A 21469-nucleotide genomic window follows, 5' to 3' on the forward strand; every position below is an offset into this window, starting at 1 on the left:
CATGGATGCTAAATATGCAGTGTGACAGCTGCTATTCATCATGGGGAAAATGGCTGTCAATAGTTGTTAACTTGTTTGTTTATTAACCACATATACATTACTTTCTTCTTATGGTGATCTTAAGACAGGCATTTTACTCACTGGTATAGCAGCAGATTAGCAGGGGAAAGGTGAACCTGACATCCCACTGAGGGATAAGGGAAGAAGGAGCAGGATAAAAATGTACATGACAAAAGATCAGAATTAGTCCCTTTCCAATTTAATTTCACTTGTTTTTTTGGATCAGTAAAATAGTCTCTTTCTCCTCTTCTTGTTTTGGCCTGGTAAGAAAAGAATTCAAATTCAGCTTTACAATAGCTTTATGTGTATGAATCGGTCTTTTTCAGGATTTGGATGGTTATAAGAAAAAAAATGTTTTGCCAGGCCCAACACTGAACTTCTCTGACTTGTGAGCACGTCTGCTAGCCAAAGTCACCTGACTAATTATTTGAACAGAAAAAGCTGTTGCATACAAGCTGGAAACATTGTTAAGATTTTCTGCGGAAACAAATGTCTATGGTGAGTCCCTGTTGTAAATTTTGAGCAAAAAACAGAAAAATCTGGCCTTTGGCATGGAACTTAGAAGCAAATGTTCTAGTAATTCAGTAATGTAGGAGCTGGATGTACTAGTTTTTGTTGAGTGAGGCCTCAATAAGTGCATTGGACATCTTAAAGGTACTTCAGATCAATTGAGAGTGAAAGATACATTACTGCAGTGATTAAACAAGGCAAGAATAAAGTAGACATTTATTAAGTGACAAAGTATATGTAGTTTGGATGAGTAGTTGTTCCTGTTGTAAAAAAATTAACTTAGGAGTGTGTGAATTTAATGTGCAGGCTCACATGCACTCAGTTTTGAATCTGGAGCTTATTGTAATACTGTGGATTTCAGAGCAAAATTGCCTTCATAAAAAATTCTGACCAACTGCATCGCATTTAACTCAAGTTCCTCCTCGCCCAACAGTCATGCTGTACCTTGGAAGTGCTGAAGAAAAGTTAGTTAATAACCATCTTGTTTTATGGACCTGTAGTGAGCCTGAGTGGCCTCCCTCCAAGCAGAAGAGCGAGGGACCATTACACGCCCTTTGGAGGGCGGAGCCTAAATCGCCCTTCCCCCCTTGCCGGAAGTCCCGGGGTGTGGTCAGAAGTATAAGAGGCCGGCCCTGCAGCACAGTTGGGGGAGAGCCTGCGAAGGAGAAGGACAATCTACCTGTTCTCCCACGTCCCTGAGAGGAAACTGTGCCTGGCTGTTCCCAATTCCCAGATGCTGACAAGGGCTGGCCCAGAGTACCTGCTGCCGTATATCCCGAGGAGCCGGAGTAGGCCACAGGTACCAAACCCCGGGGAGGCAGGAAGTGGCCCAGGGTCAGCCCTGGAGCAGCCAGCTGCAGAACCAGGAGTAGCTCAGTCAGCGTGTTGTGGCCGGATCCCTGCCAATGCAAAGGCAGCCAATCCTGCCCCTGCCAGGGCCCTGGGCTGGGATGCGGTAGAGTAGGGTGGGTCCGCATCCCCCTGCCAACCCACTCTGGGGTGGCTGATCCCCCTACACTGTGCAAGGAGGCTTTAGCTCTGAAGAGGCGCTTCTCTTACCAGTAGCCATGAGAGACTGTTTGTTTGCTGGCTGCCTGAGCTCCGCCCAGGCCAAAGCCAGCCCTGAAAGACTGTTCTGCTCACTGGCCATCTGAGCTCTGCCCAGACCAAAGCCAGCTTGGATAAACTGTGTTGTTTGCGGGCCACCTGAGCCCCTCCCAAGCTACAGCCTGCTCTGATAGACTGTGTTTAAGGGCTGACATCTTGAGCCACCCAAACCCAGGCTAAAGCCTGACAGCGACTATTGATCGCCCAGCCCTATTGTGGGCTCTTGGCTGTTCTGCAGACTCTAGTCCTTGGCAGAGATGACCAGCCGGAGCGTCCTCTCTCCAAGCAGGAGAGCGAGGGACCATTACAGGGCCAAATATTCAAAAGCAGCCTCTACATTCATGAACCCAGCCCCCAACAGCTCTGCAACAAATATGCAGTTTTGGCCCCAAGATTGGGTGGGCTTATCTAGTTGGTAATTTCAAGCTGGGAAGTCCACTGAGTTAGTTAAAACTTATTAAGACATTAATCATATCTTGTTGTCTCTGAAAAATGAATATTTGGAATATTAAAAATGCAACCACCACCATGGATTGATTAATCGATTATTTAAAAAAAAATCCTGAATCTAATTGTTCATCATGAAAGTACAATCCCCTGCAAGCCTTTTTACCCTTCTTTTTCACTACTATTTTATCCAAGGCTTTTGATGCTATCCTTTGTGGATTATAAAATCCCAACCAGCTATTGTTACTTATTACAAAAAAAATCCTAAACTCGGGAACTAAGGATTTAAATTGTTCATCTAATAGCCGCATACCAGAGAGGGTGAGCAGAAGCAGATGGCACTGCACCTCTGTGAAAGTATTTGTGGTTGTAACACTATCTGACCAATTACTTCCTTTAAATAATAGCTGGGTCATGACCAGGTTAAATCAATTGATCTTTTCCTGACAATTATAGAATAGGAGCTGAAAATTTCCTTTCCAGCCTGAATCTTGCATACATGTCATTTAATTGGGACACAGTTGGATTTCTCAATTTGTACTGTCACATGCAAATGATGGCCTAGAAACTCTCATGTCTCAAGAATGTTGTAGGCAGTGTTGTAACCATGTTGGTCCCAGGATATTAGAGAGAGAATGTGGGTGATGTCATATCTTTTTTTGGACCAACTTCCATTGGTGAGAAACAAGCTTTTGAGCTCGCGCAAAGCTTTTCTTCATGTCTGGGAAAAGTATCCATAGTGTCACAGCTAAATACAGGGTAGAACAGACTGTTAGCATAAGTAATTAACATATATTTCAAGGGACCATTTGAGATGAGTATGTTTTCCCAGATCTGCAGAAGAGTTCTGTATAAATTCAAAAGCTTGTCTCTCTCACCAACAGAAGTTGATCTAATAAAAGATGTTACTAGACCCACCTTCTCCCAAAAATGTTACAGTGCACACAGTTTAGGACAGTCTTAAAGTTGACTACCAGACAGCTTTGAAAATATCCTTGCATAGAATGGGCTTGAAAGACTTGGTTCTAATCTCACACGTTCCTTCACATTGCACTGAGTATTTTGTGAAATTTCCTATCATGCGTGTTCATGGTTGTACAAAAATCACAATCACTGGACATGTGGGCCCAAATCATACCATTGTTCTAATCCAGGTGTTAGGTTTGAGCCCATCTCTAACAATAACTTACTGTACAGTAGCTGCAATTCAGTAATGAGCCCTAAATCTAATGATAAATATTCTTTTCAATTCTTGTTCACAGTGAATATGAAAATTAAAAAAAATTGAAAATAAGATTTACACAGTTTCAAAATAACTAGATCATAAATAAGTTTGATCTATTTTATCAATTTAGCCCTAGGTTTTCATAGCCTCATATTAATGCCCAAAAAGGATATTATTATCAGGGTGAAATGGATGTGAAATCATAGATCATCTGCAACAAATAAAATGCAAGTTCTTTTTCGTAACAATTTTTAAAAGATGTTAAAATAAGCTCTTAGGCTGCATTTATTTATGCTCTTTGTTTGAAAAGTACCTATATCCAGCACACTTGCCATTTATATGGAAACATGCCTCTACTTTCGGAGATGATACTTTTCTCTTGTATTGCTGCTACTTCCTGCTGAAGCTTCCAATCTGCTGAGCTATAGTTTAGTATCTGTGAGATACATCATTTTAAAATAATATTTGTTTGATTTATAGTCCGACTGACATCACATTGCAGCTATTGCTTTACCTCCCTCCCCATACCCCAAGATATCTAAAATTTTTGCTCTTTAAGCCAGTTGCAAATTTGCATTGCAAATACATCTCGAACACATGAAGTGAAGCAAATGTTCTTGCCTTCTGTGCATTTTGTTGTTGACTGGGTTCTTTATGCTGGCTGTGCATAGGTATTCTTCCCTTATATCTTCTATTAGACAGACATTTACAGTACCCCAAAGTGGTGCTTTTTAGAAATGTTATAAAAAGTATAAACAAGAAAAATGAAAAGTAAAATCGGACTTTTATTATGGGTTTGCATGTTCTGGGTAAGAAAATTAACCTTTGGATGCTGGGAAAGAATCCAGTGGGTGGAAGGAAGGGAAGGATTGCTCATTTGTGGGAAAGGCTCTTTGACTCTCTCTAGGGATAGGCAGTGGATTGACTTTCTTATGCCAAGCATGTACCATCAGTACATAGAATGCGGATCTTGTGGGGAAAAACATAAATTATTGAAAGGATAAAATGATAAAAGCTCCCCTCCCATCTATGTTTTCCTTTAAATATAGAATATTTAAATATCTTGGGAAGCAAAAATGAAATACTCGAGCGGGGAAGGCTGGTGAGATTTTGCCCAGGATATCTACATTACAATATATTATATATTTATATGGTTTCCTGCAGAAAGAAATCTTTGTTGGAACTAGTGTGGAGACAGGGCAAAAGATGTATCTTGATTTAGTCTGATCTCTTATTCTGAGATTTAGTGCAAGTTTAGACAGCAGCACCACTTCAGAGTATCATTAACTGCCAATAATATGGAACCAGATGAGAATAGTTTCAGGTAAGGGACGTTTAAAGTTTTCTTCTCTGGTTCACTGCATTGGCGATGAGCTATAGAGCCTGCAGTCTCTAGATCCCTTTTTCTAATCCCACCCAGGTCAATGGAAACTGTCATTTATGCCATTTGAAGGCTTATCAATGGCCTATGTCTGAAATAAATTGATGATTCTGTTCCTTGCAGGTGATTTTTTCCATATCATATTCACCACTACAACCAGCATTTTCTGGAGAGGAGCCCAGAATTGAATGGGCATAGAGACTGAATTTTCCTCTCCCTCTAGAGATGGCCACTCCATAGTCAGGCTGGTGACACATTTGAGAGGGAGTGTGAGGAAGTTGGGTCCATACTTGTTCTATGGGCAAACAGAGAGCTTCTTTCTCCAAGAATGTAAATTCAATACCTGATTTTACTTAAAATGTTGCATGCTCTGAGAAAGTTTTGTCTATTATGTGGAAAACAAATTAAACAGTACAAATAATTGTAGAGCTTGTATTTGAAGCCATCATTGATATTCCAAGTCTTCAAAATATTAATATATAGCAAATGAAAGTAACGTATACTGTAAAATTTAATTCCTGAACTGCATCTTGCCTTTAGCAGTCTGCTTTTCATTTCTGTTTAGACTATTGCTTTTTCTCAGGGTTTGATTACTTTTATAGTAACGAGCAGGAAACCAGGGTTGCATTCTCAGTTTGCCAGTAGATTTAGAATTCTAAATCATATTTTTAATCTCAGGAGGAGCTCTGTTATTCTGAACATGCACAAGTTGCTGCTTTGTTATTCAATGAAACTTTGACCTGGAATCTTTCCTGACTGCAATCCTTCATGAGTTCTTGAAGACAATTGCCTACAGTTTGGACACTGCTTCAGATAGTTCCTTAAGTACCCTAGGATGAATTTCATCAGGCTCTGATGACTTGAATAAATCTAACTTACATCTTAATATTAATTCTGTTGTATACCTGGTCACCATTAACCTTTTCAGTGAAGACTGAAGCAAAATAGGCATTAAACACCTCAGTCTGGTTAATATAATTGGTTATTAACGCTCCTCTGCTGCTAAGTACAGGACCTACAATTTCCTTTGTCTTTCTCTTGCCCCTAAAGTGTATTAAGATCTTCCTGTTACTGCCTTTTATATCCCTTGCTAGGTGTAAATCATTTTGTGCCTTAGCCTTTCTAATTTTGTCCCTACATGCTTCTTTTGCATTTCTTATTAGCAGTTCATCCATGTTTCTATTTCTTGTAGGATTCCATTGGGATTTTCAGGGCATTAAAGAATTCCTGATAGATCCATACTGGCCCCTTATTATTCTTCCTATCTTTCCTTTGCATCAAGATAGTTTGCAGTCATGCTTTCAATATTGTTTCCTTAAGAAACTGCCAGCTCTCTCAAACTCTTTTATCCCTTTATATTTATTTTGTTCCTAGGGAGGACCTTATCTACAAGTTCTCTGAGTCTGTTAAAATCTGTTTTTTTGATGTCTATAGTGTTATCCTCACTCCTTTCTTTCCTTAGAATCATGATATCTATCATTTGATGATCACTTTTACCTAAATTGCTTTCTACCTTTAGATCAGGAGTCGGCAACCTGTAGCATGCGACTCACCAGGGTAAACCCCCTGGCGGGCTAGGCCAGTTTGTTTACCTGCCATATCCACAGGTTTGGCCAACTGCGGCTCCCACTGGCCACAGTTCGCCACTCCAGGCCAATGGGGGCTGCAGGAAGTGGTGTGGGCCGAGGAATGTGCTGGCTGCCCTTTCCGCAGCCCTCATTGGCCTGGAGCGGCGATCTGCGGCCAATGGGAGCCACGATCAGCTGAACCTGTGGACACGGCAGGTAAACAAACTGTCCCACCCCTCCAGCATCCTTACCCTGGCGAGCCTCGTGCCAGAGTTTGCCAACTCCTGCTTTAGATTCTCTGCCAATTCCTCCCTCTTGATCAGAAAAAAACCCGGCTATCTAAAATGGCTGTACCCCTGGTTCCTTCCTCTGTCTTCTGAAACAAAAAGTTGTCCCCATTACAATCCAAGAACTTATCGGAATTTTTGTGTTTTGCCTTACTACTTTTCCAACAGATGTCTCAGTAGTTACATCCAGATCTTGTGTTTTGGATATTTCTGTTGTGTTCTAAAAATTCTTCATCCACCTTCTCTTCTTGATTTGGTCGTTCATCATACCATGACATCACCCAGATTTTTTCCATTTTTATGTTTACCCATAGATTTTTCAACTGGTCTGCCTCTCACCTCCTTCTAGAGTTCAAAACAAGTGTATATAGTCTTGATGTATAATGCTGTACCACCTTCCTTTTTCCCTTCCTCATTTTTTTAAACAAGCTATACCTCTCTATATGAATATTCCAGTCATGAACTTTGTCCAACCTCTGTGATGCCAATTAAGTAATAATTTAGTTTATGGACTAATCTTCCCGTTCTTCCTGTTTATTCTCCATACTCTTGCTTTTGGGTATAGACATCTAAGATATTGAGCAGATTCACTCACTGATTTCCCTCTTGTTGCTCCTATGACCCTGGTGTAATTTTCCATGCCCCCCCCCAACATCTAGCCTGCAGTTAAGGTCACCTTTTTATGCTTATCTGTTAGCTTTTGTTGCCTGCCCATTTTGAATCTAGTTTATAGCCCTCCTCGGTAGGTTGACAAGTCAGTGTGCCAAAATGCTCTTCCCCTTCTTGGTGAAGTGAATCCAATCTCTTCCCAGCAGTCCTCCTTCCCAAAACAGCATCCCATGGACAAGGAAACTGAAGCCCTCCTATTGGCCTTATTTGTACAGCCATGTCTTCATCTCCAGAATGTATGTCTCCCTGCCTGGGCCCTTGCTCTCAACTGGGAGGATGGCCAAGAACACAACCTCAAGCCCTTCATTTTCAACTCTGAGAGCCCTGTAGTCACTGCTAATCTACTCAGGGTCATACCTGGATGTATCATTAGTGCCCACATGGATGGGCAGCATGGGATAGTGGTCAGAAGGATGGATGAGCCTTGGCCATCTTTCTGTAACATCCTGAATGTGGGCTCCAGGCAGGCAGCACACTTCCCAGGACATCAGGTTAGGCTGGCAGAAGGATGTCTCTGTCCCCCTCAGAAGGGAGTCCTCGACCAGAGCACCCCATGTCTCCTCCTCTTGAGTGTGGTGTTGGCCATGAGCCTTTCCCACACATTGGAGTTCAATCCAGACCAGTGAAAGCTTGTGTCATTTCTTTTTCTGTGACCCTGACCTGAGGCCTTAAAATGCTGTAGCTTCCTGTTTGGACAGTCCCAGCCAACATACCAGTATGCCCTGAATGTGTGTCTGTTGAGCAGCCCTGATTCCAGCAGCTTGCTTGTTACAGCCACACGTTGGGCTCTACCAGACTTGGTTACTACTAGCCAAGTGATCCCACGCAAGCCCCCAGTTCTCAGTGCTGCCCTGAAATGTCCAGTCCTCTCCGGGAACGTTCAGAGGAATAATAAAGTCCATTGCTCCTGTAGAGAGACAAAAGCATAGCAGCTTGTTGCATTAACTGGAGTAATAATCACTTCAAGTCAAACAGAGCATTGGGTTAGTTTAGATTAAATGTAAAACAAGTTTATTTAAGGAATAAGACAGGTTTTAAGTGAGTTCAGGTACAAGGGAAAAGATCAAATGGTTACAAGCAAAAAAAGTAAAATATGCTTTAAAGTGGCTAAGACTCAACTCAAGAAGCTACAGCCTTGGCTCCAGGTGGATTTCTTACCAATCCTTGTCTTTCCAGGCATGGCTGACTTTCTCTCAGTCAGAACCTTATGCAGAAGTACAAGGTGCTGGTTTCCCTGGTCTTCCTAGGAGAAAGATCTTTTCCTAAACAGGTTTTTCACTTATATTCAGTTCAGAGAGTTGTATCCCCTTGGTTGAAGGACCCAACTTTTTGTCCCTTGTGTCTGCCCAGTGATGGATGCCAAGATGGCTTCTTCCTCTCCTTCCATCTTCCCAAACTCACTGTTTTGTCCCAAGACTCAGGATGACATGGTGCTGTTCTTCCCTCATTGTTGATGTCCCACCCCCCTGCTGATTCAGATGTAAATAGGGCTTCCATTGTTTGTGGTCACACCTTGCTTAATTTCACTGGTGACATACCTGCCTTTCCCTCCTATCTGGGAGAGAACCTGTTCCCCCCTTTGTCGGGTCACATTATTTTAAAGCATAATATCAGTGGGTATTCGTAATTTCTCATATAGTGTTAATACATCCATTTTACAATGATATTCATCACCAGTGCGTGATTAGCATTCCTAAAACCCTTACTTTTATTTGTACATGTTCATAATACAGTAATATTGTATACAATTGGTTGAGTCAGTTAATTATCATTTGAGGTTCAGATCCCTGCAAGAGGCTATTTCCCCCAGGCACTAGGTTGATGACTTTGTGTACCTTTTATGTAAATGTTCTATTCATTGTCTCCGCCTGATGACAAGCAAATACATATTCCTTTGTTTAGGAGAGACTGGGCTTATACATTGCTTGTAAACACATTTTAAGAACATAATTCTAGCACATACCATAGCTCTTTGTGTGTGCAAGAATATTAATGATCAGTGGGTTATTAGTTTTCCAGAGATATATTACACGCCGCCTTTGGGGTATATATCATGGAAACAATGTATTGGGTGTAGTGAATATGTCAGGCCTGAGAAGAGTTGCTGACACAGAGTAGTGAACCACAAAAGGCCTCTGTGTCACAGCATCCCAGCCTTGGCAGCTGCTGTAGGCTCCGTTTCTTTCTCGGCCTCTGGGGTCTGTGCCTCACCTTCTGTTGCCTATACGGCATACTGGATCTTCACCTCAATAAACAGGGGACCTGAGGGTGGGGGGGAGTGTAGCACTTACTGCCCAAGGTGGCAAGGAGCCAATCTCCACCCCATAGAGCAGCCTGTTCTCCTTCCTCCTCTGGTGCCATTTAAAGCACAATAGCTATTCCCAACTAACTCCACGTGTGAACAGTCTTATTCCAAAATGAGTGCCTTTAGTTTATTCGGTTTCCCAAGTCGATTAAGCTAGTTCAGAAACAGGCAGTCTTATTCTGGAATAAAAGTGTCTATACATAGAATAACTCATGTAGACAAGTCCTTAGGTGATTGGTATCTTAGAAATAAGTAAGATAGATAAATACATGTCAGAATTCATTGATGGGGCCAATATGGTGATGACTGATATGATCTACAGGCCTACAAAGCATACAAAGAAATGTATAACTACATGCATTGCTGACCAGGCTATTGATGAGAAACTTAAACAAAAAGCCCTAAAATTCACTGTTGGTATGCTCTCCTGCAGGCTAATCCTTCCCCTTAAAACTAAATCCCTTATACAGAATTATTGTCCATTTAATTTTCTATTTATTTACTTTTTGCTGCAGGTTTTTCACCATGAGGGTCTGTAGCACAAGAGATTTCAGTGCCTCCAGCCACACAGAACAAAACCCTTGTATCCTGCAGCACTGACCAGCAGTCAGCAATGGCATGGGGCTCAGATGTTTGCAGAATGCACTCCTGCAAGGTGTCCACCAGGATATTCTTTGTTACAGGCAAATAAACAATGGGTAAGGGGAAATGTCCTTTGGATAAGGCAGCCCGGTGATGTATGACTGTGAAAGGAAGAAAAGACAAGGCTGGTAGTTTAAACAGAGATGTTACAGGTCAGCTCTGGTGGTGAGCACTTAGCTATTTCAAACTAATTAACTGTAAACCACTGGGTCTGTGTTTACTTCCTGGAAAATCAGAATGAATACAAATGTTTTCTGCTTTCCTTGGAAAACATGTTTGAATGCACATCACTTTAGTAACAGAATTAAGTATCTGCACTAAAGAAATGGGAAGTTTAATAATCAGTTAATTAAATCTAAGCAGCAGAACCAGACCTCATAGATACAATCACTGTCTGTCATCTTCTGATTACAAACATTGATATCACTGCATAAAAATCAAACAAGTTGGGAAAAAAAATTTGGACTAAAGCACTTTCAGTTCTACATGCCAGCTGTTTGTCTCATGGCTATTGATTTTGCGCGCTGGAGAGGGGAGTGTGAAATGTTGAAAATTTGCAGTATTAGTTATACACCCTTGAGGGCTGATCCTCAGCTGGTATAAATTGTTGTAGCTCCATTATCTTCAATCAAGGGACCTGTGACAATTTACACAAGCTGATAATCTGCCCCGTGGATCTAGCAACGTGATCAAACCACTAAACCTTAAATTTCTCCAAAAATGTCTTAATAGAGAGATTACTCGGGTCACCTTCATTCCCATTCATAGTGGACTGGACCATCTCTCTTTCTGTTCACCATCACATATCTCCCCTAGCAACTACTGCAATTACTTCCATGGAAAAGCAATAATAGGAAAGTGTGTATCTGTAGCTGTTTTTAATGTGACAAGTGTGCAGTATTTACATGCCTTCCAAGTTTTTACAGTGAAGCAGCTGGAACCAGGATGAGCCAGCCAGCTCTCTGTGTAGCCCCAGTGGTCCACAGGCCACAGTTTGAGAACCGCTGCACCAGTGTGTCTCTGTCTCTCTCTCTCTCTGTCTTTTTAATGAAGCATTTTATGCTGAACATTGTCAAGTGTCAGTTGTCATGTGGTAATTTAAGTTCCTGGGTTAGCTAATTTTTCCCTGGGGTTTTAGAAACAATTGGCACATGTCCAGTAGAGGGTGTGGGGAGAAGAGTTCTATAAGAACTAGTTGTGTGGGAGGTTTCTTAATGTAGTGGTGGAGCGGTAACTGAGAGTCAGGGCTGGAGATGAATATATGTGCTGCGCAGCAAACTATATCTGATATAGCAGGTTAATTCTTGTTTGCATGGCTTTTATCACTCCTTTTATGTTAAATTCTTGTTTTTCACTCCTATGTTAAGAATCAGAGATGGGTCTGACCTGGAACATCAGATCTGGACCATTCCGAGCATTGGAGAAATTGAGTTCAGATCCAAGCCTCAATTTGGGCTCAAGCTCTTCTCCAACATATGTGAAACTGAGGGAGAGAGGGTCATTTGGAGCTTTGAATATCTGTAGGAAATAAAAATCAAATCTCTAATCTCTTCTGACTGTTTCAGTATTGTAAAGAACAGGGAGATGTACTGCTAGCAGGCTTGCTTTGTTGTTTCAGTACAGTTCAGGCATTTGTGAGGACCATTTGTTCTTGAACAATGGAAAAAATAAAATGTCCTAAGTTCCCGGCTTGTCCCAGTGTTATTAGCTAATAATTGGATAGATATTTTTCTTAGGAAGCATGTTAGAAAGAACAAATTTGTTTTGTTTTGTTTCAGGAGGGAGGGAAGGGAACATTTTCTACAGATGTAAACAACACAAATGTTATAATTTTCTTTTACTTCTGTGGATCTGCATTCCTGCAGAGATAAATAGACAGGCAGTTTAAATAGAGGAAGGATGCTTTGTCAGCAGGTGGCCTATAAGTGGAACAAATCATAAGTATGCGCTTAAAATAGGGAACAAAAACAAAGTTAATGGCAACATTTTGCCTTTCTTCACGAGACACTGGTGCAGGAATACAGTATTTTCTGACTATTGCTTCAGATCATTTCTAGAGAAAGTTTCATCCCCAGAAGGCCATTGCTTGCATTATTCTTGATTTTCAGTGTGTGTTTACCTCTCCTTTAAAAGACACAGTCCTATGTATGATATTAGCTTCAGTAGGTATAGGTACTGACAGGAAGCTCTGCATTACTGCTCCGTTTGCAGAGGAAACACTTTCTCAGTACAATTATTTTTAATGGAAATTTAGGACTCAAAAACCACCAGATGAACTGACAGTCCTCCAGAGTGGAGCTCATTCTTTATCCAGAGGAGGTGGAACATCATGGGCAGTGACAGAGCAAATTTCTCCTTGCTACCTCAGTCTAGCTCCAGAAAGGGGTCATCCCTGTGCAGTCTCACAACCCATTCGGTCCTTGGTGTGTCTGCTGACACTTCTGACAGAGAACTGAGGCCCTTCATTTTATTTTGTTTATAATTTCCCAGGAATCCATCAGTGCTTTTTGGAAAAAAAAATTTGGTGCAAAAATGAACGTAACAGTTTTCTGGGTAAATATCACATTAATATTGGAGGATGGGAGGACAGGAAAAAAGCAACATCTACCCTGTCACAGAAGTGGGACTCATGGGCTAGGAGTCAGGAGAGACTGGGGAAAGTAGGGCAGAGGAAGAGCAGAAGGGTGGGAGCTATGGAGAGCAGGAGGATGAATGAACAGGAAATCATCCTGCCATCCCTGCAGATCCCACTGGGACACAACTGCTGCCTTCCCCATGCAGTGTGTTCCTCAGCTCCTCTCCCCAGGGCTGCAGGGGGAATTAGAGCAACCTCTTCCTGGCCCGAAGGCAGAAGAGCCAAGATCAGGCGGGGGTTCTGTCCATCAGAGGAAGTGGATTGGGCTCTGTTCCCTAGAGTTCCTCTTTGGATAGGTGTCATGTCCTTCCCCAAAGCCAGGCTGAAGGGCCCAGCTACTCACTGAGGCTATTACAGGGCTCAGTACTCACAGGGTGCAGCAGACCATGTGGTGTGGGAGCTGTTGAGTGTGGGGGGTGCCTGATACTCATGGGGTAGAGTAGGCAGTTCCTGCTGGGAGCCCGGTACTCACAGGGGATGGGGAGAGGGGTGCCTGCTACTCATGGGTAGGCAGTGGGAGTAGGGCTGAAGGGTGCCTGGTACTCATGGGGGCAGTGGTTGCTGTACTCATTAGTGATGGTCTCAATGCCACTGCTCTGCACCACCACAATGTATCAGCTGTGGAAGCCCAGGCTGATGCTAAATGCAGACATGGCCATGCCTGGTACCTGCTGCTCCCTGCAGACCTGTCATGCAGCAGCTGGGGGGTCTCGGCTGCCTGGCCCTGGATCCCTGCTTATCCCGCTTCCCTACTGTGGAGTAGCAGCTACCAACTGGCAGTGACCCTTCCTCTGTTCAGGTGTGCTGTGCCAGTCAATGAGGACTCTGCAAGGTGGGACCTCCTCAGAGTCCAAGTAACAGCTATCTCTCTTTACGAAGCAAATGGCCAGGTCTAGGGAGCTCCAGCACTTCCAAAACTCAGGTGAAAATCAGTAAAAACTGAATAGTGGCTTTTCCAAACCCAATTTTTTTTTGGGGGGAAGGGGAATTTTGTAAAAAATTAAAAACTAAGGCCCTTACAGAGAACCAATCATGGTCATTTTTGTGATACAACCACTTGTCCATTAAGAGCAAGACCACCAAGTCATTTAGTGTCTGCCACTGAGCAAAGCAGTCGGCTGAAAACTTTCAGTTCCAGCTGCCATAAGGATCAGGAAAACACAGGAACACTGATCTTCATTCTATTTTCTGCCCCAATCACATGAGACTGTTCTGGGTTAGAAAACATGATACCCTCTCACATGGACTCCAATGGCTACTGTTACATCTAACTTGTTTTGATAAGAAAATAGAACAAAATAAAACATACGAATGGAAAAACAATACCCACAAACATTACAGCCAAATAATAAAAGTCACATGAAGAGAGGTCAAGGAGGGATGTCAGTATATTGGACATTTGTTAGTATCTAGAGTTGCTGAACCTCAAGGAATTATTGATCCCACAGCTTTATTCTTAACCTGCTCACAACTGTTCCTTCTCTGGTGGCCTGTTTGCCTGCTGAGTGGATCCACCAACTGGAGTCTGTATTTGATTTTATTTGTGAGCAAGAGTGTGTGCATGTCTTGTGTCAATGCAGGAATACTGTTGGTGGCATTTCTGGATACCCTCAAGAAACAGAGAGCCAGTGTCATCTTTGGCTTTGTTTACATGTCATCTGGTTGTCTTGTGGAACTAACTCCCAGAGTGGCTATAACATACAATATTGACGCACATGGTACAGTTTGCCAGCCACTTTCTGGAATGGGGGTAACGGTTCAGCATTCTTTTGGTAGTATTTCTTCTGTTCTAGTTTCCTGATAGATAATTATTTTATAACAATTTAAGAGCTAATTGTCTTCGACTTTAGATCTTGGCATTAAAGTTTTAAATCTTCTGCCCATCGGTTTCTGAACTGGTGATGCTAATAAAGCCTAGTAAGGTGCACTGAGATATTCTAGTCAAGTGAAGTGGAGACCTTTAAATATGCCAGAGCCTTTTTAAAAATCAAGATCTTTGCTGTTTGTACTGACATTTCCACTAATCTCTTTGTCAATGCACGATAAGGGTTGACATGGTGTGCTTGAACTGATGTATCGAACAGAAGGGCTAAAATGAGTCGCTTGTGACTTTAAGGCTACTATCTTTAATTTTACCTTTCTCCCTCCCCAGGTGGGCTCAGTGGGTTTTGCTTAGCATTTCACACCTTATGCTGTGTGACATCATTAGACAATGTCCTTTGTACAGGATCCCACAGCTAGCAGCAATTTCATTTCTGTAGTGATCCTAGTGAGTTTTTATGCTTGACGGTGACTGACCAATCACATGGCACAAACAGCAAACACTGAATAGCAAATACTCATTCCAACCATTTCATGACAAATTCTGAGATTAACATTTGCTTACAAACTATTCAGTGAACAATTACCCATAATGAAGAAATTAGTTAATTGATGTTTCATCATTGACAAATTTTAAAATCAAGATTGGATTTTTTCTAAAAGATTTGCTCTAGTTTAAATAGGAATTAACTCAGGGAAGTTCTGTGGCCTATTTTATATTGGAGGTTAGACTAGAAATACGATCACAGTGATCCCTTCTGGCTTTATAATCTCTGAATCCGCCACAGCCTGTTCACGGTTAGTTCACAAATAAAAAAGAAAGAGCTCTATATTTGTGAAACACATTGTAGTTGGTGACCAAAGAGAGCACACAATGAATCTTGATGCATTCATTATGTCTCTTCTAGTCCTAGAAGATGGAAATTGTTGGATTAAGAAATGTAGTTATTTGTAATGTCTTGTATTCGTTTAACATCTGTTTATTTTAGCATATTTACATAGTTATTTACATTAGAGTACATAATTATATTATTGTTTGCAGTATTGTTGTAGACATGTTGGTCCCAGGCTATTAGTGAGACAAGGTGGGTGAAGTGTTATCTTTTAAGTTTTCATTGGTCTAATAAAAGATGATATCTCACCCATCTTGTCTCCCTAATACTTACATTATGTTATTTTCATGTTTACATTGCATTATTTTCAGACTGCTGGGTTACCTGTTCTGGGAAGTGATGCCATTTGCCTGCTAGAAATCAAAGCTGAGTGAGTACTGCAAATATTTTCTGCCATTATTAGCTTAAATTTTTACATGAATTAACTTTGGCTGCCTTTGAACCCTTTTTGGTTTGTTTTCAGCAAACGTTCAGAAATGATGAACCTTATGAAAGCTTTTATTTTTCTTGAAAGCACAGATGTCTAAAGAAGCACTAAGTTGCAAGTGCTTTTGCTGTCTTTGTTTCGGGCTGTTCTGGAATGTGACACATTGTTTTTGCAGTTGCTTAAGGAAGGCTTTGGTTGCAGGTTTATCATATGCTCCAGGCTCAGCAATAATTTCCCCAGAGACTATGCCTCATTCTTGATTTGCATGGCGTCTCTGGTGCTGGCCGGCCAATTCAGTTCTTGTCCTCTTGGCATCCTGTCTTAGAGAATGGCCTTCTGTTCTTCCTTATTAATTCCAAGTCTCTATTGAAAAATGCCTGCTGATCAGGAAGGCTCTCTCTGGCGCCTGGCAAGAGAAAACAGCTCTGGTTTCTAGGAAGTTTCAGTGAGATATATAATATATATATATACACACACACACATATATATACACACACAGACCTCCAAACCATCTAAGGAAAAGCGGAGACATTTGTGTTCCTGTCTTTGAAATAATTAAGAATACAGAAAAATTCCAGATATATACAATATGAAACAGGTGTAAAAGAGCACAGCTGTACATAATAGGCAACACACAAACCCAGCTTTCAAAACACCAGCTGCAGTTATTGCCAAATGTAAACTTTGGGCTTTGTTTCCCCAGAATTTTGGGCAGAAGCCAAGCTTGTGTATTGGGGGAAGGGGAAAAAAATCCAAAACAAACTCCAGTTTTGAGAGGAAAAATAAAAACCCTATAAGTTTTCTTATTGGGAATATGGTCCAAAGCTATTAGATTCCCTTAGCATTCCTGAACAGTAGAAATTGACTTGACATTTGTAAAATTGGCAGGGTTCCTATATATAAATATTTTTATTCTAGCGTGCACTTAAAATCTTCATTGGAGAACATAAAGTTGTCTGCTACATTATGGAGTCATGCATGAGTTATCAAGAACGTATGTGGCAGAATTGACCCTCAAAAGTCACACATTGCAGTCCATGCTTGTGGAGGGTTCTTGATTTCTTAGTAATTTCACACAATATAAATCAAACATTTTGTCCCTTGTCCTAATTCTTAATAATGTGAATAAAACTACATTTCTTTCTGATTGTCCCTCCAACCTTTCCCGTCCCACTCAGACACATTTAGAGGGAAGGGAACTGAATTAATACAGTACTTCCTGCTAGCTTGTGTACCTGGGACTTGCAAATCTTATCATCCCTGATTCAGCAAGATACTTAAACTTGACTTCAGTGGGTGAAAGTTAAAGTTAGGTGAATGCTTAAGTATCTCACTGAACTGGGATCATATTGTGCAAATATTGCTTTCTGTGTGATTTTTGTCAAAATTGTATTCTAGGTATATGATACATCATGTATGAAATACACATTCAATATGTGTGAAAGATATGAGAGGTCTCTGGGAAGCAGGTACAAATAGTCTATAGTGGCTTTCTTTAAATTATTCTTTCAGAAGAAAGTTAACATATACTGCAGACCAAAGTATAGCCATGTAGCTAGCAGAGTGCTCTTTGTGGGGAGAAGGGGCTCAGGAGGTTTTTCCTTCCTCTGCTGTACCCACACAGGGAACACCCATCATTTGGCTGCAGATCTGGACGAATGGATGAAGACAGGCTGGCTAACACTGCCAAGTATGCTAGTGATCCTAGCCAAATAGCATATCAAGATGGGGTGATAGCACATTGCATTCTTACCCCTTTGCATTTAAGGATGGCCACATCTTTTCTAGGGGAGGCTGTCACTGTGCTCTCCAGCTGGTGCTTCCCAAGGCAAAATGCAGTACACCACTTCCCCTCCTTGTCACGGCTCAGCCCCCAAAGAGACATAAATTGTGACTGCAAGGCCTGAAACTTGTCAGATTTATCTTGATTCTAGTGGGGTTTGGAGAGGGGCTATGAGTGGTCTGTTGTCTTTTCCATGGCAATTTGTGAGGATGAAAGGCAGTGGAGTCTGCCATGTATGCCGGCCCAGAGTCGGAAGAACATAGTACATATAACCACCGCCCAGAAAAGGACTGGAGTAGCTGCTGAGGTGCCCTGTGGCTTGTGAGAGGATTCCACCCCACCATATAGGTCACCTATACAAAGTTCATTTAAGGTATGTCTACATTACACGCCACTGGCAGTGGCGTATAGGGTACACACGTCAGTGAAAAGTTCTGGCAGAGGGAGGTAGCAGGACACCACACTGCTAAAAATAATAGTGTAGATGAGGGAGACACTATTTGGGCATGTAGATAGCTAGGCAGGGTACATACCCTCAGGGTTCAAGAGTGTCTTTATTTGCCTAAGCAGTGCTTCACCATCTATACTGCTGTATAATATACCTGTTCTGCGGGGACATGCAGTGTATATGCTCTACATGCTGCTGTAAGGAGTGTGCAGTGTACATGCACCCTTAGTCAGACTTGGCATGAGATGGGTGACAAAGATTTGACCCAATATGTTTAAGATTAACCTACATGTGCAGCTGTGTCTTTGTTTGTAGCTCATAGTGTATTTCATTCATACCTGCAATATTTGTATATGTAAGGTTGCACTTTCAGTATGATATATCTGTTAACACGTTATACTTCTATGTACAATTATCAATATCTATATTAACATGTAAACACATCATATTTGAGTGTAGCTTTGAAAAGCTGAGACAATCGGAACACTTTTGTATTTTGTCCCCTTATCAGAGGTAATATTTAGTGTTTAAAATCAACGGTCATAACGATGGTACTATTAATGTTGGACTTTGTGTAATACAAAATTCCACTGTGTTTTCTAGAATTCAAGGAGTCAGCTAGGGAAAAGTTCCATAGGAAATTCTGGCTTAATACCCAAGTGTTTTTTCATGCATATTTCAGTTTCAAAAATAGCTCTGGTTGTTAAGGCTAATCTAAAGACAAAAACAAAATGAAAAAATATAAACTCCAGAAGTGTGTAGAAGTTCACATCCTGATTCTTTCGAAATGTCAGCCTTTCCCCACCAGAGTTTTTAATGCAACATGAAACATTACAAGTGACTAAAAAACTGCCCATGTCACAGTTGTTATCAGTAGGAAGTTTTCTAGCTTCATCATTTCAATGAAACTGAACTTATATTTCTTTAGATATTTGAGGTATTGCCAGTGTTAATGAAACAGAGAAACTGATGCCAGTGGCCACAGTCTGAGATTGCCAGCCACATTTTTGTCAGTGCACCTCAGTCTTAATTTCCAACATCACAGTCATTTTATTCCTGGGACACCTTTGGGGAGTGACGGCCAATGACCATTGTGCCTGAAGACCAATGCTGCTATGTGTTTATGTACTGGCTTTTGTTTAGCATTTGATTTAACAATATGGATTGTTGCTTTTTGTTGCTCAGATAGTGAGTTCTTCAGAGGCATGACCATCCACTACAGTGCTTGAGCACATCATCATTTTACTAACAAATAATGTTTGCCCTGATATGTTATATACAGATTTATCTTTTAAGCAAAGTGCTTGTTACTTAAAAGTAGGTTCTTAGTAGAACTGGTCAAAAATGTCACTCACTTTTCACAGGAAATGTTTATTTGCTTTTCTTAAAATTTCCTGTAATTTTTTTCATTTTTTGTAAGAAAAACTGAGAACAAAAAACTGGGATGTTTAGTGAAAATTAGTTTTAGTGTACATCTGTGGTGTTTAATAAAAGTTTTCCATTTTTTAAAACCAAAAGCTGAAATGTTTTAAAGAAAAAAACAACCAAAAACTGAACTATTTGTTTCTGAAAAATTGTTGGTTTCTGTTTTTAAATGAAGAAACTGGAAAATGCTGATGAAACTGAATATTTTATGTAAAAATTTTAATTTAGTATGAAAAACCACTTTTTACTGAAAAACATATTGATAAGAAAATTTCAGCCACCTCTAGTTTGTATAATCACTGTTATTAATGACTCATATATTCAGGAAAAGAAGAATATTATTTGAAACACACAGTGATTGCTTTAACAAATTAACTTTCAGACTCAGCTGCTTTTAGATAGCAGTATTCCTACACTTTACTTTTAAATATTGTTAAACTAAACTATCTGAGTTTAAAGAAATTTGAAGTTTGTGACTTTTGTGAGATTCTTGGTTAAATATTACTGAAACTCTGGCTGAATTCAGTTGCCTGGATAAAACTCTGAGGTTGAAGAAGCTGGCCTTTGAAAAGTTGGGGGTGCGAGGAAATTGTCTAACCTAGCTAGTTCTGGCTTAGTGTACAATATTCATTCCTGGCCAGTTACAATGGTCTCTTGCTTGAACAATTGCTCATTCAGTTCTCCATTACCCATGTCCTCATGCAAGTGTTAACACTCACTCTCTCTAAAATGTTTCGGGCAAGCCTAGCTGAGGTCATAGTAATTGGAGATAAAAAAGATCTTTTAGATCATTTTGACTATTCCCCTGCCAGTGCAGGTTTGTTTGTTTTTCGGGGTGGGAGGTGGGATGGGTATTTTCCGGAGTTTTCATCAGTCCATTTTGAAGTGTCTCAAGTGAGATGAAGTGACCTCTTCCTCCCTGGAGAAATCATTCCTCAGTCTAACAGACTTCACTGTTAGGAAATGTTTCCAGATAGATAGTCTACCTACATTTTCCTTTGCTCAATTTAATTTTTACTTTAGGATATATCCCACGAATAAGCCAATCTTGAGGTTGTGTCTCATCAGCAACTTCCTGTTTGTGAATTAGCTCATTCCCTGGGCAAATGTCAAGCAAGGCATAGCTCTCTTAACTCATTTCAGAATTCAGAATGTTATGTTGCCACTTCAGGTTTTGTATCCTATTGTGCAAATCTTCTCCCCTGAGGTTATCTGTGTTTAAAGTCAGATGTGTTGGATGGAGATAGCATGTCCTTTCCTCACCGTTGTAGTTCTTCTCTGGTTTTTGCTCATAACACACTTGAAATCACATATTTGGGCACACATCTAGCTCTCTGACTTTTTACTGGTTGGGCTTAAAATGCAAGCGTCTGATTCTGTACTCACTCATTCTGGTTCTACATCATTCTGTTGTGTGAAATTCTGACCCCACTGATTTCAATGGGAGCTTGGCATCTAACCTAGTTAGGAACTTTTGAAAATCCCACTAAATACCTATCTGCATCTTTAGGTACCTAAATACTTTCAAAAATACAGCCCTGAGTCACTTTGTAAATGGGACTTAGGTTCCTAAGTCACTCAAGAGCTATATAACCCAAAAGCCATGTGCATGGCTGACTAGATAGTTACTGAAACTCCATCAGTCCTACACTTTATCAACCCAACCTCAAATTCTACAGTTCAGTCCTTAAAGTCTCTCAAATGTTGTTTCTTCTATGTCTTACTCACTCACTTCCCAGTGCCTCCAAAAATGTAAAGGAACTGACAAAATAGTGGATTGTAGAGATAAAGTACATTGCTTTGTGTCCCATCTTAAAATCCTCAAAGATCAGTAAT

The 21469-nt window shown here is 40.8% G+C and overlaps 1 long non-coding RNA gene across 1 annotated transcript in view; it reads left to right on the forward strand.

The window, feature by feature from the left end:
* Window positions 1-437: 437 nt before the first annotated feature.
* LOC127045541 (uncharacterized) overlaps window positions 438-21469 on the forward strand; it is a 146919-nt gene continuing 125887 nt past the window's right edge. The window contains exons 1-3 of the long non-coding RNA XR_007772761.1: window positions 438-558; window positions 10075-10366; window positions 15862-15920. This is a non-coding gene — a long non-coding RNA (uncharacterized LOC127045541). The remainder of the gene's footprint in view (window positions 559-10074; window positions 10367-15861; window positions 15921-21469) is intronic.

The sequence above is a fragment of the Gopherus flavomarginatus genome, chromosome 2, assembly GCF_025201925.1.
Source record: "Gopherus flavomarginatus isolate rGopFla2 chromosome 2, rGopFla2.mat.asm, whole genome shotgun sequence".
NCBI classification, from domain to species: Eukaryota; Metazoa; Chordata; order Testudines; family Testudinidae; genus Gopherus; species Gopherus flavomarginatus.